Here is a 15,358-nt window from a genome sequence, read left to right on the forward strand (position 1 = left end):
TTAGTTTAACCAGAGGACTAGGTTAGACTCTGGCCCAGGCCGCTGGCAATATAAGGGTGCCAAAATACCCATCCTCAGCTGGTCTACAGCTTAAGCTTTTTCCCCAAATCTTTTTCCCCGCAGAAAAGAACTGGCTCATTTCTAGTTTCATGATTAAATTCACATTTTGTTCAAAAACAGATGAAACCAATAATGTTGATCTTTGAGAATTCTCTGTTAGAGAAGATTCTAGAATTTCTGAGATATTAAGATCTTCGTCCCTCAATATTTGCTCATTAATTTCTAGGGGATCTCCTATCTTCTTAGAAGGAATATGGTCTATTTTATTCACCAGAGGTATATTTTGAGAGGAAAATTTTAGCACTTCAATCAAATATTTCTTAAAGGCATCTGAAGGAGAAATCCCAGAAGATTTTGGAAAGTTCAGGGAACGAAGATTCAGTCTTCTATTATAATTCTCTAACATTTCAATCTTCCTATTAAGCACTTGATTAATTTTAATTATAGATTTTGAATCATCTTTTAAAGTTCTCACTTCTTTTAATGATGTCAGTTGTGTGGTAAATTCATTTTTGTCCCTGCCAAGGTTTCTGATAAAGTATCAATCTTGCTTACAAGAGAAGATATTTCTTTGGTTGAAGTGTCTACCTTCGTATCAAGTTTCTGGAGAGCAATCCATATGTTCTCTAACACTGCATCAGATATTTTCTTGCTGAAGGAAATAGCAGACTGCTCCATAATTTTCTACTTTGCCCCATTATTCCCCCTGCAGAATTGTCCCCTCAGGAAGCCTCCAATTTGGCAACTTCTCATGAAGGAAACCCCTCCAGACTTGCAGGGGCCATGGGGTAAGGTGGAGGATTGCTCTCAGGGGGTGAGAGTGAAACATCCAATCCCATGCTGTTGAGTCTCCCTCTTCACAGGGCAATGCTGGGAAATCTCCAGAACTCAACCTCGGAGCTTGAACCGTGAAAGTCTCAACGGTTGTCTGGGAGGTAAGTGCCGTCTTAAAGCTCAGGAGAAGAGCTTTGAGTGCAGTCTTCCTCTTAGTATGCAGCATAGTTGCAGGAAAATTTTAGACAGAACTCGCAGTGAGACCTGAACACGGAGCACTTCACGCCACCATCTTGAAATGCCTCCCCCTAATGTAGTCATTTTAATCCTAAGACTCCATTCTGGGTTTACAGGTTTATCATAGGTATTATTATAGCAATCTAAGCTGTTTACAATGAAAAAAAATATATAAAACAATTTAGAAATGAATTCCATAAGGAATAAAAGGACAAACTCACAGAAATAAAGCAAGTCTAAAATAAAATAGCTAAATCATACAGCTAGACAAAATTGGCTATAGTACCTATGACCCCTCCAAACTGGCCTCCAGGAGTGAAACAGAAAATGCCTGATGAAAAAAAGGTTCATAAGGAATGCTTCCCCTGAAGCTCAAGAGGAAGAGCATTCCACAAAATGGGAGCTTGATAAAAAAAGAATGCCCTCTTCTATGTCATTTCTAAGTGAGTAGAATGAACAGCGAGAACAAGAAGCAAGAATGCATTTCCCTACAAAACATATAAGGTGTCACAAGATTACTCAATGTTTCTGGGATGAAAGTGTATACCAACTTATGGGTCACCATCAAGATCTTAAAACACACCCTATAATGCATCGTCAACCAGTGATGGAAAATATAAAATGGAATGACACGCCCATGCTTATGTGCTCCCCCTAACATTCTAATTGTCAAGTTCTGCAATGTCTGAAATTTACACGTCTGAAGCCATAAGTCCCACCACAATCGCATTTGCACAATCCAATTGAGCATGCAAAAGGATCAGAAATGATTTACGATCTATTCACCCCATTCGCTGAACAACCCGCAACTTCTGAAGAGTGACATAACCACATTGAACTAAATTATCCACATGGGTAGAAAATGATAACTTGTCATCAATCAGCACTGTGACCCAGAAGTGATTTCGGAGGGGAGCCAGGCCAGTGTGAGCTGGAGAAGTCGCTCGTGCTGGCCAAGATTTAAAGAAGGCTCTGGAATAAGGGGAACGTAAGGTATGAGTATGGCGTGGGGGGTGGAAAGGGGCTGGCACCTCCACCAAGACAATGACCAGGACAGTCCACCCCCCTGCCCCCTCCCCCCCCGTTACTAAGCTACTGTCTATAGAGAATGTGCACACACTAGTACTTTATTATGGAGTGGCTGTTTGTGTGTGCAAGAAGGACTGGTTTGGGGAACTTGTTTTATAGACACAAAGGCACCTCTATTGTTTCCATAAATTATGTATACACTCTCAGGTGGAAACATTTGAGGTCATTCAACAAAATAAGCGGATGTCATTTTAGACTTTTCACATAGATACCCTGGAGCTAGTTATCCCCTTCTGGCTGAGTGATCTACAGATTTTATGGTTAATGCTAGAACAATTGGGGGACAGAGTTGAAGCAGCCCAGAGGTTTATTCCAACCGCATTGTTGCCAGTTGGAGGGGGAGGGGTGATACCTCAATATCATGTTTTCAAACACTAGGGACAAGCAGGCCTTTGGAATCCTGAGAACTTGCCTGACCCTCGCTACTGAAAATGTGATATTGAAACAGCACCCCCCAGTGGCAGGAGCATAGCTGGAGGACTTCTGCACAGCTTAGAAGGAAGACTGCCTGCAAGTCATCTGAGCCCAACCAATATTGCTAGTGTCCGGATAACTATCTGATCAATAAGACTGCAGAAAAAGCTGCATAACGTGCCCGGACTGAATATTAGAGAATGACACGGTAACAAAATTCATCACTGTTCTCTTCCCCGCGGATAACCGCGGGAAACCATCTTCATGTCATTCTATAAAGAGAGAGGGAAGAATCAGAGTACGAATGGCCACAACCACTGACCCGCAAGCTTTGTTTTGAAGAATGCTGGTGTAGAAGGACCGAGGTTGAAACAGACACTACAGAATGACAGTCTCCGGTATCCAGAGCAGATATTGTGATGTCATAATGCCTCATTCCACCAGTGCCTAAGAGCCAATCACATCAGTGATGTCACAATGGCTTCATTATCCTTGGCTCCCATAAGAATCAGAGTATGAATGGCCACAACCACTGACCCGCAAACTTTGCTTTGAAGAATGCTGGTGTAGAAGGACTGAGGTTGAAATAGACACTAGAAAATGACATGGGATTATTTCCCGCGGTTATCCGTGGGGACAGGAATGGTGATGAATTTTGTCACCGTGTCATTCTCTACTGAATATCATCCAGCACATGGATAACATCCCTTGCCAGACAAGGCCTGGATATCAGTGCCTGCGCCTAGTACTGGCCCAACATTGCAAAGCCGGGTCAAATTCTGCCCATGGCACTTCAAAATGTCTGACCACCGTGGGCTTGCTATCAGGATCCCAGTTATAAAATTGTCCTCCTCCATTCTGATTGGTTTTCATTTAAGACCTTCTATTTATCCTATGTTTGTTAAATGTGTCAAAGATTACACAGTCTATTTCTCCACTGCAAATTGATTTTTATTACAGGAGTAGAATCACGGTTCAATTTGGTGCAAAACATTGCATTTGCTAAAGTTGATTATGCAGCTTAAAGTTATTTTTGTCAATTAAAATGGAAGCATTATTCAAATTTTCATTTGATTGCAGGTCGGGGAGGGGGAATAATTTCCACAAATGTATTTTGAGGGCCCCATAGAGGAGCTAAGGTGGTGTTAGTCACCAAGCAACTCTTTAGATGTTTCCATTTTTTAAGTTAATTGTATATTTATAATGACAAGGGAAAAAAAAAAAAAACCATGTCCCCATTGACGCTCTGTCATTTGATGTATATTTAATCAGATTCTTAATAAGCACTCTTCTTTCTTCATGGAGTAATTTTCTAGTGACTGCAAAACTATGCATAATCACAGGAACATTTAACCTTTGCTTAATGTCTCTTTTTCTAAGAATTTAATTTATTTATTTTTTTTATAAGCACTTAGTTTTCACAACTTAAGTGCAAAACAATATTTAATTTAATTTAATTCTTATATACCGCTAATAACCGTGAGGTTTCTAAGCGGTTTACAAAAATGATTCATTAAAGATACAATAAATAAAAACTAAATAAATAAGATAGGTACTTGGAAATTCCCTAACTGTCCCAAAGGCTCACAATCTAACTAAAGTACCTGAAGAAACAGTATGAAAAATAAAAATAAAAAGACAGAGGTAGAGGTAGAGATAGAAATGAAATATTCCAACAAGTAATGAATAAATAATTTAAAGATAGAATTAAAATAATAATTAAAGTAAACAAAATGGAGATAAAAATAAGCGTAGAGAGAAACAGAAACACACTCCAAAAAAGCATCAAGATCTTTGACTTGTAATTATTATGATCATTTAACACCAGATCTTAAATGCCTTTCCGGAATACATCATATCCCTATCCCTCTCCATACCCACCTCCATCTCCACTCCAGTTCACTTCAAACACCATTCCCATTCTATTCTTTAACTGCCGTCAACCCCAGTTCCGATGGCTATCGTCTGGGTCCCGAGTTTCCTCCAAGAACAGGCGACATCTCTGGCAAGGTAATCTCCACCGATGCCGCACATGATGCGAGATCCTCAGAGGTAGACCCTTCGGAATGGGGGAGGAGTGAAGATGGTGTCGGCTGCCCTGCTGGAACGGGCTCCCGATCTGGCCACTAGTGAAACTGGCAGTTGGTGCCGAGCACCGTCAGCGCTGCTCCTCCGGTAGTTCTCTCCCCTGCTGGAACCGGGGAGGGGTGTACATGATGCTAGGTGCCCTGCTGGAAAGGGCTCCCGATCTGGCCACTAGTGAAACATATGTCCAGCTGGTTTCCCCAAATGTGTTCTTGCGACATGTGGGAAGGGTGGTGTTACTCTCTTATAGAGGAAAAGCAACCAGAGGGGCTAGAGTGGCTTATGGGCCTGGGGCCTCCTCTCTATGATTCACTAGCCTACCCCACCCCCCGGGCTATTTAAAACACCTGTAGGCTGCTCTGCTAAGGCTGATGTTTTGGAGACAGGCATGTACTTTTTTTATTCTGATCTTTGTGGGGGTGAGAGGAGGTCAGTGAACACTAGTGGAGTGTGCGGGGTTTTTTAAAATTTTGTTTCTGCGGTGGTTACCTGGTCACTTCGGATACCTTTCTGGCGTTTAGAGCTGATTTTACATTGTCTAACTCACAACGTTTAAATTTTATCCAGGATTAAGTTTTAAGTTTAAGTTTATTAGGATTTTTATATACCGCCTATCAAGATTATCTAAGCGGTTTTACAATCAGGTACTCAAGCATTTTCCCTATCTGTCCCAGTGGGCTCACGATTTATCTAACATACCTGGGGCTATGGAGGATTAAGTGACTTGCCCAGGGTCACAAGGAGCAGCGTGGGATTTGAACCCACAACCCCAGGGTGCGGAGGCTGTAGCTTCAACCACCGCGCCACACACTCCTCCTAGGATGTCTAGTAAAACATTCAATTAGCTCCACAGGACGACTTAAGGGCTTCTTTTTCGAAGGTGCGCTAGTGTTTTTAGTGCACGTACTGGATTAGCGCGTGTGGCATTTTAGCGTGCGCTCTTCCGCGCGTTAAGGCCCTAACAAATTTTTCTCAGTTTATTGAGTTTTTCTCTGTTCTGATTTTGCTGACCTGCTTATGAGACGATGGTAGTACGTGGGGCTTTATTGAGAACTAAGCTACATTTGAAGTCTGTCCTGGAAGCTTTGAGGCTCAGTTTATTTAAATTAGCCTAGGCTAGTTCCTTGTGGCATAAGCAGCAAATTACAGTAGACTCTCAGATAACCGGCACCCACGTAGACTGATAGATGCCGGATAAATGTAGTTGCTTGAGAGTTACTATTAAAAATAGGCCTAACTAATACTATACCCCATTCTCTGTTCCAAACTACTGGACACGTGGTAGGCACCACTTATTCCTGTGTGGGTGTGTTTCAACATGGCAAAGTTGAAATTATTGCTAATGACCAAGGGAACAAGACCACCCCAAGTTACGTTGTTTTTACAGACACAGATAGACTGATTGGTGATGTTGCAAAAGACCAGGTTGCAATAAACCCCATAAACACAGTGTTTGATGCAAAACACTTGATTTTATTTTCATTTTTATCTGAAGAATTATCTGAAGTATTTCTTTGATTTTTTTTTTCTGGTTGCTTGTGAGCTCTGGTTAATTGAGCTCTGGTTAACTGAGAGTCTACTGTATATTAGTAGTCCTACCCTGTTCCACCAGACCATGAAGGAAAAGTTCAGGTAAGCCCTTGGGTCTTTGGGAGGGGTTTAGAAAGGGGTTTGCAAATGAGTGGGAGATTGTTTTAGGAGGGGCGAGGAGGGGGGGGGGAAGGTTTTCCAGGGGCATTGTACCACATGTTATAGTTGATCACACATTGTTATTCATTTATCACAGGATTCACTAAACCATGGCATTGCGTTACCACAATTTAGTGAGTCCTGTCATAAACTGAGCTTGGTAAAATGCTACACTTTACCACGGGCTTATTAACTCTCTCATCCCTCCTCCCCATGGAGCAATCCTAGCTATGCAGGATTGCATACTAAGGGATGTGCCCAGAGGAAAAAATTGTTTGGGTTTTCTTTTTATAGGAGGGCTCCCAAGTTTAGAATTATTTTTTTCAGTTGGTTTAACAAATTTGTGTGAACAAATTTTTAGCATGTGTTGTAACTTTGTAATACTGTATGTGTAAATGGATTTTTATCCAAAGAAATAGATAAAGAGCCTCTACGATACTGAGAGCAAACAAATACAAAGAAGAGATAGGGTGATGTTTCCTCCAGGGTCCTTAATCAAGTTTAAAAAAAAATACTGACTCTGTACGGCCAGTGTTTTGGCACCATAGAGGTGCCTTCAGAATAAACAAATATATTAAACATCGATTGTCAACTTCAACATATTAAAAATGAGAACATATTAAAAAATAAAACCATGTGAAAAATATACATATATAAATGAAAAAAAAAAACACCCAAATGTAAAAGTCTCTAAACATTAAACCAAATTTTTAAAAATTATGCTTCTCAAAAATGCAAATGCATATCCAAATTTCAATAAATGCAAGTGTGGATTGAAGGTACCAGTATGATCAGAAACCAAAGTAGCTCGCAAATGTAAACCTAAGACTGGATTTCCCACAATAAAAATGATATGTATACTTTTTTTTATTTATTTATAAATTTAGATAATTACAATATCAGATGATTCATAAGGAAAAAAAGATCTTCCTTAAATATTACATAATCATTCATACAAAATTCCTTTTTAAGCCCACATAAATGGGGAGACATGATACAATTACCAAAAACAAATTTATAAGAAAAGATAAAGGAAATAATTCTTGATTCACCCCGCGAATCTTAAACCATTCCTTACTCTTATAGGGATTCTTAATTTTTCCTCCTCTTATTTCTCGGCAGCGAAACTTAAACCTCTTAAAATTAACTCATTTCTGTTCTCGAGCAATTAGAAATTGTTGTAATTGTATGGGATCCCAAAAAACATATTCAATGTCTTGTAACTTTACAATTAGCTTTAATGTAATACCAGTGTATCGATAGGTCTAGCACCAACCCTCTCAACCAAGATAAATCAATGAGCAACTAGGTTGGTGTATTTGCATGTAAGTATTTTTTCTGAAAGACCTCAGTCCCACCATTCCACCGCTAGATTGAACTTCAAAAAAGCGGAAGATTAACGTGGTAACTCATCATAGGTAATTCATTTCTTAAACGCTGTGGGACATGTTTCGCACACACAGTGCTGTCTCAAGGGTCTCCCTATGTCAAAAAACAAAATGACAATACTTAGGGAAAATGCAGTGAAGTATTTTGTTTTTTGACATAGGGAGACCCTTGAGACAGCACTGTGTGTGCGAAACATGTCCCACAGCGTTTAAGAAATGAATTACCTATGATGAGTTACCACGTTAATCTCCCGCTTTTTTGAAGTTCAATCTAGCGGTGGAGTGGTGGGGCTGAGGTATTTCAGAAAAAATACTTACATGCAAATACACCAACCTAGTTGCTCATTGATTTATCTTGTAACTTTACAAGGCATTTACATGGGAATTTTAGGTAAAAAGATGCCTTTAGAGCTAAAACTCTAGCTTTTAACTTCAGAAACTCTTTCCTCTTTAATTGAGTAGCTCTAGAGACATCTGGAAAAATTCTAACCAAATCCCCACAAAATTTTGTTAACCTGTTTTTAAAATAAAGCTTCATTATTAACATCTTATCTATCTCACTCATGCATGTTATCACCAGAGTGGACCGACTCCGGATCACATCCTATCTTCCAAAAACTCAGTCAAATTAATTTCAGTTGTGACCAAATGGTCCACCTCCTGGGCAGATTCTATTTTTTTTTTTTTTTAAGGAACATAATAATAATTATTGATTGGAAAATTCTCTGCGTTGATGTAAACTTTTAACAAAACTCCTCAAATAAAAGAGAAATTAAAAAGAGCAGTCGAGAGAAAAAGTAAGGCAAACCCTAAGGGTTCCAACGTGATAGGAAAATGCTATGGGGCTGTTAATCAAAAAACTGTACAACATCCAAAAACCAAACTAAGTTGGCTCTTGGATGTCCTAATAGCAGGGATATCCAAGTGCCGATAATAAAAACCAACTTTCTGGATATGCAGCAGGAACTTCTAAACTGCTGTGCATCAAGAGATCAAAGGGGCGTGCTGGGAGGTGTGTTATTGGTGGGAATTGGGTGGTCTTCAACTTGGACATACCCCAGCCATAATCAAAGCTTTCCTAGGGGGAACGTAGATGCCGGCAGTTAGACCTGTTTGAGTTGTGTCTAAGTTCCACAAAGGTGTCCAAACTGACAAGAAGATCACTGGAGGATTTAAGGCATGACTTCCCCCTTACTTCAACAGTGGTCACGCTCCCCCTCCCCCCCCTCCCCCCCACCATCCAAAGAGTGAAAGAAAACAAAAAAACCTGTTGACTTCCCATCAACTGATCATGGTAGAGGAATCCCCATCTGCTGAGCCAGTTTCAGGGATTCCTGGTGGCTCCACTGATGGTTATTCTCCCTACCAGGATCAGTTGAGCCGTGGATCCCTACACCCTTCCCCTGACATTCTCCACATCCCCCTCACATCCTGGACCTCCCCTGAAATCCCTGACATCCCCCTGATATCCCAGACCTCCCCCAACATTCTCTGACATCTCTGCCCACCCCATATACCCCCCCCCCAACATTTCTGGGGTCCCCTCCCACATCCCCCAGACTCTCCATACCTTCAGATGAGAAAACAGCAGGAGAGAAGCTCACTCCCTCCTGCCTACAGGGCCGCGGGCTGCAAATGATGGGGGTTCCCTCTCCCAATGCATATTGGGATGCAGTGGGAGGGGCCAAAGCCCTGACTGGCTTAAAATCCCCATCAGCTGAGCCATCAGGAATCCCCAAAACCAGCTCAGCTGATGGGGATTCTTTCTGCCGCAATCAGACAAGGTACGTCTACAAAACTTGCTTTTGTACTTTTTTTTCCCGTGGACATTTTTATTTCTGAAAATGGGCAAAAACAAGGTAGACGTCCTAAGGACCAAAACGTATACTTAGCTCATTTTCAATAATAAAAGATAGTTTTGCAGCTTTGAAAATGGACATTTTTTCTACAGGGTTTGTTGGCGTCTTGCCCAAAATGTCCAACCTCAGACTTAGGCACACTTTCGATTATGCCTTCCATGTCTCCAGAGGGCATATTATTACATAAAATCAGTACACATCAGTAAAAAAATCATAAATTAATGTGTATTAAGTAGCTGCTGTGTGCACCAAAATTATAAGGTACACTAACAACTTGCGTACATATTTAAAAACGTGCTTCGCTAGTATACACACACACACACATACACATTCATGGCAGTAAAAACATGGTCAAAGTTTACCGACTGCCTCCAGAACGGTTTGACCTTCCTGGTTCCTGTGCATAAAATTCTTATTCTCCTTAGACATGCTTATATGAAAACCAATCTGTCACTTTTACGGATGCTACAGACACACTAGTTCGCTGGAAAGTTCATACTGTCTTTGTAAATCTCACAACGTGGGTTCTGCTTTCAAACTATTGATGTAAACGTGTATATTTCCCCACTGGATCTTCCATATGGCAGGATGAATAGGTTAACAGCATGTCATTCATCAAAAAGTGCAACCAAGATGGGCCATTATAGCTGCAACTAATGATTTTCCTTCTCCAGAACGGTGAATCTGAATCACCTCATAGACTTCCTATTATTGTGTTTTAACGGGTCAAGTTTATTGTCAGCAATCCTTTCTTGTACAGACAGGACCTTACGAGTCCCTAACCAAACAGTTCACGGAGCGTCATTGTTTCTCGACAGAAAGGATCTACACAGTGAAGATAATGGCACATTGGGATCTCCACAGTGAGGTGAATTAGAGAATATCATGTAAGACAAAGTGAAAGCTATCAGGATACAATGTTGCATATTACTGCGCTCAGGTTGTAGCCCTAGCAAATCAGACCTCAGGTAGTGCAGTTAGGAGCTACTTTTATTCTGAGATATCCTTGCAAATGTGTAGTTTATTTGGAGAATAGATATGGGGGTTTTTTTTAGCCACAGCAGTTATCTAAATTTGTTTCTGCTAAAGGACATATAACAAGTACTCTGTGAGAATTTTTTTTTTTTTTTAATTCTTTATTCGTATTCAAATTTACAATAAGTGTAACAATATATCCAAACAAATTAACAATAAATATAACACTTAATAATCATCAATTGTACAAATAATATGCTCTTATCTCCCACCCTTCCCACCCTTTCTTATCATATAATCAATACCTTATACAATATGTAACAATAAATTTACCCTCCCCTCCTCCACCCTCACAATCAAACTTGTAAATTTAAAAATTGACTTCAAGAGACTCACTCAGAGGAAATGTTCTGAATCTGCTTCAAACTTCATCTTTATTTCCTGAAGGAAAAAAAACCCGGCATGCTGAATGCTCTGCGCTGCTCCCGATACTCATAGAGTTCCTATGAGCATCGGAAGCCGTGCAGAACATTCAGCGTGCCAGCCTGCGCTAAAAACCACTATCACGGTTTTGTAAAGGGGGTGAGAGAGACAATGTAGGATTAGAATATTGTATTAGATAGTTAATTTGAAAGAACATGGCTGTTCTAAGTTTTTTTATTTCTGTTTTCATTGTATAATTTCTCTACCCATGACATTCCCCCCTCAAAACATATTTTGAAATATAGTTTATGCATGGTTACCACAAGCAACGATAAAAACAAAAGACTGGCTATAGATGTTCTGAAAGCTGATTTATTATCCGCTCTTCGCAATAAAAACATTAATAATAACATCACATAATAAATCATCAAAATGCTCCTTTAAAAAAACAGTCAATCTATAAAAATGGAAAAAGTCAATCCATAAAAATGGAACAAGTAAAGGAGTGCTTATCTTCTCTAGAATTGTCGTCTCATCCTGGGCTCAGCTGCAGATTTTAAAGTGCTCAGTGCTCCCAAACAAAAACATAAGTGAAAACAAAAAATTCAATATCCCAAAAAACTTCCACTTCTAAAAAAAACACTGTCCTTTACTTTTTCCATTTTTATGGATTGACTGTTTTTTTAAAGGAGCATTTTGATGATTTATAATGTGATGAATTGGTATCCTGTGCTTATATGTTTAATATATTGTATACTGACTGTGTGTATTTATATGAAAAATATTTAGGATTAAAGAATATTTAAGATTAGCAATTCTTTTTTAGTAGAAGTTTTATGGAAACATAGTAATATGATGGCAGATAAAGGCCAAATGGCCCATCCACAGCATCCACTATCTCCTCCTCTCCCTATTGGCTAAGGATCTTAACATTTGCATCTCCTCTTCCTATAGGCCAGTGGTCTCCAACTCCAACCCTTTGCAGGGCCACATTTGGGATTTGGAGGTACTTGGAGGGCCTCTGAAAAAATAGTTAATGTCTTATTAAAGAAATGACAATTTTGCATGAGGTAAAACTCTTTATAGTTTATAAATCTTTCCTTTAGGCTAAGTCTTAATAATAATATTGTCATTTATAGCTAAAGAGACATATGATCAAGAAACTGTTTTAATTTACTTTTGTGATTATGATAAACATACCGAGGGCCTCAAAATAGCACCTGGCAGGCCGCATGTGGCCCCCGGGCCGCGGGTTTGAGACCACTGTAGTAGATGAAGTTGAGCATAACCCTTTTGAACCATATTCATGTGGCCCACAGGTATGAAACAGGATGCAAAACATTTAGCGCTTGCTAATGTCAATTAGGATATGCTAAGCTTTAGTAAAAGGGCCTGAAAATGTGTAAATTCGAAACATGTTGTCTCCTAGAAAACAAAACAAACACAATTCCCTCCCCCAAATAAACAATGGGCATTTCCTGTTAATTTTAATGCTCACAGTATTAGAGAATAATATTGAAAGCATTTCCCCTGCCAAAACTGTGTTCAATGAGTAGAGATAGACCTTTGCAAACTCCCCTCCTGATCTGCAAGCAAATTTATATGAATATTCTCTGTTTACAGCGACTGAGAGGAGGTGTTACCAGGGATAGGGTCAGAGAGGGGTTAGCATTATATCAATTCTCACTATGTTACTTGTACTGGAAGTTTCTCATCCATTGCCCTTTTAAATGGTTCCCAGAGTATTCAAGGTGTGTAGCACGATTTTTTACACATTAGTCACCCCTAGATTTCACTGCCCTTGAGAAACCAGCAAAAGTTGCAAAATGGAGCAGGCAGAGATGTAGCCGTAAAATTAAAGTCCTCAAGTAATCAACAATTGAAATGGCCTGATCTGAAAGGATGTGATTTGGAAGACAAAAGCAATGCTTTGGAAAATGACTACCAGAATGCTAATATATGCAAATTGCATTAATTTTTTCTCACAAAACATCCCCAAAAGGCAGGGGCTGCTTGATAATGCGCTTAAATGCAAGGACATTAATTTAATATATAGGAAAGGCACGAGGATGAGCAGATGCAAAGAGTGTTCTCCGTCGTGAAAACCTAACAAATGGCAATTGAATTAACTTATCTATCTCTCATTGGAGAATACTAATACTGTTTGATATTATCTCCGAATAGAATTCCACCTGCAAGGTCTGAGTTCAAAAATGTGATCAGAGAATTGGAGAACCATAAATTGTCAGGTGAAGATGCTTTCCCGGGAGACCCATATAAAGTCACTCTTGAAATACACTGCATGCCATCTATCTTCACTTGAATTATTTGTCACAGAAGGCTTAAAAGTATGCTGAGGCACTATTGACAAACCAATTAGAAGAGCCCTTAAGGGATGACGTGTGATAACACCCGCAGTGAGCAGTAAAATCAAGTTTCAAGTTTAATGAACATTCGATTAATCGCCTATCTTGAATGCTAAGCGATTCACAATATAAAAAGGGGAATACAAGAATGTGTGTATATATATATACACATATTCTCTTTTCCATCATTAAGAGGAATGAAGTCCATTAGTAAAATTTCACACTCCTTTCCATACATACTAATTCCATACTTACTAATATTTATCTCTTCAGATCTTTCGCAAAACTGTAAAAAAGCACTGTTTCATTATTTTTTTAGTCTACAGCTCCAATGAATGTTAATGGACCTTTCTCTGTGATCTATATATATATATATATATATGTTTTTATATATCTAATATAATAAAAGCCTAAGCCGCGCATGCGCACTCTTACCTGTGTACTCCTGTTTTCCATGCGCTGTAGGTCCCCGCAGGTAGGAGTGCGCATGCGCGCTTCTCTCCCAAGGTGGATGTCGGCTTCAGGTGGCATGGAGGCTGTCTGCCGCCGCGGCTGTCGGCGGCTGCAGGCTGCGACGGCTTAAGGCGGCTGTTGGCGGAGGGCAGATGCGAGGTAAGGGGTGTTGCTGGACAGGGGAAAAGACGGGGGGATAGAAAAAGGAAGGGAGGCCTACTGCTGGACAGGGGAGCAGGAAAGAGGTGCTAGGGGGGAAGAAAAAGGAAGGGAGGCCTACTGCTGGATGGGGGAGCAGGAAAGAGGTGCTGATGGACAGGGGAAGAGACGGGGGGGGGAGAAAAAGGAAGGGAGGCCTACTGCAGGACAGGGGGACAGGAAAGAGGTGCTGCTGGACAGGGGAGAGATTAAAAAAAGGGAGAAGGGCTGCTGCTGGATAAGGGGAGCAGTGAAGGGGTGGTGGTGGACACAGGGAAGATAAAAGGAAGGGAGAATGGGTGGACAGCCAAGGAAAAAGAAAGACAGAAATAAAGACAGAAATACAGAAGGAGAGGAGAAGGAGAGAGAGAGAGAAAAAGAAATAAGACAGACACACACATATATTCTAGCACCCGTTAATGTAATGGGCTATAAGACTAGTATATATATATATGTATATATATATGAGTTGTTCTTGTGCCCAAAGATCTCATGGTGTTTAGAGAAAGACATCAAAGGAATAAATAGTCCATGTAAAATTTTAAGGACTACACAGGCACATTTAAATTTAACTCTCAATTGAAACGGAAGCCAATGTAATTTCCTCAATCGAGGTGACACGTGATTTAATTTTTTTCTTTCTAAAAATCAGTCTGGCTGCAGCATTTTGAATCAATTGCAGTCGTTTCCCATTTCCTTTGCTTAATCCCCCATAAATGGAATTACAGTAATCCAGCTGTGCCAAGATAATGGTCTGAACCAATACTGCAAAATGATCCTGATAGAACAGATAACTAACTTTTCTCAGTGTGGTAGCGCTATAGAAATAATTAATAGTAGTGGTAGGTAAAGGGGGGGGGGGAGAAGTTACTGAAAATATTGTTGTGCGGCGAGTGCTGATTGTGAGGGGATAAAAAAAAAATAAATGTTTGGAGGTAGGTCTGAACACTCTTGGCTGGGCATGAGGAATGAGTAGTTTGTCAATGAAAGCCGGTTCTCTGGTTTTATGGGTGACGGGTCAAAAGCGCGTGAGGACAAAGGCGTGCTGACAACTGAGTGCCGACAACTGAGCGCAGGGTTTAATCACGCCGAAGAAAACCCGTATTTTAAAGGGCTCTGATGAGGGTGTGGGGGGAAACCCCCCCACTCTACTTAATAGGGATTTCGCTGCCTCACACTGCCATGTTGGGGGGTGTGGGGGGGGGGTCTAACCCCCCACATTATAATGAAAACTTAACTTTTTCCCTAAAAAACATGGAAAAAGTTAAGTTTCCAGTATAATGAGGGGGGTTACAATCCCCCAAACCCCCCACAACGCCAGCGCGATCTCTATTAAGTAAAGTGTGGG

This window comes from Geotrypetes seraphini, chromosome 5 (assembly GCF_902459505.1).
Source record: "Geotrypetes seraphini chromosome 5, aGeoSer1.1, whole genome shotgun sequence".
Lineage (NCBI taxonomy): Eukaryota > Metazoa > Chordata > Amphibia > Gymnophiona > Dermophiidae > Geotrypetes > Geotrypetes seraphini.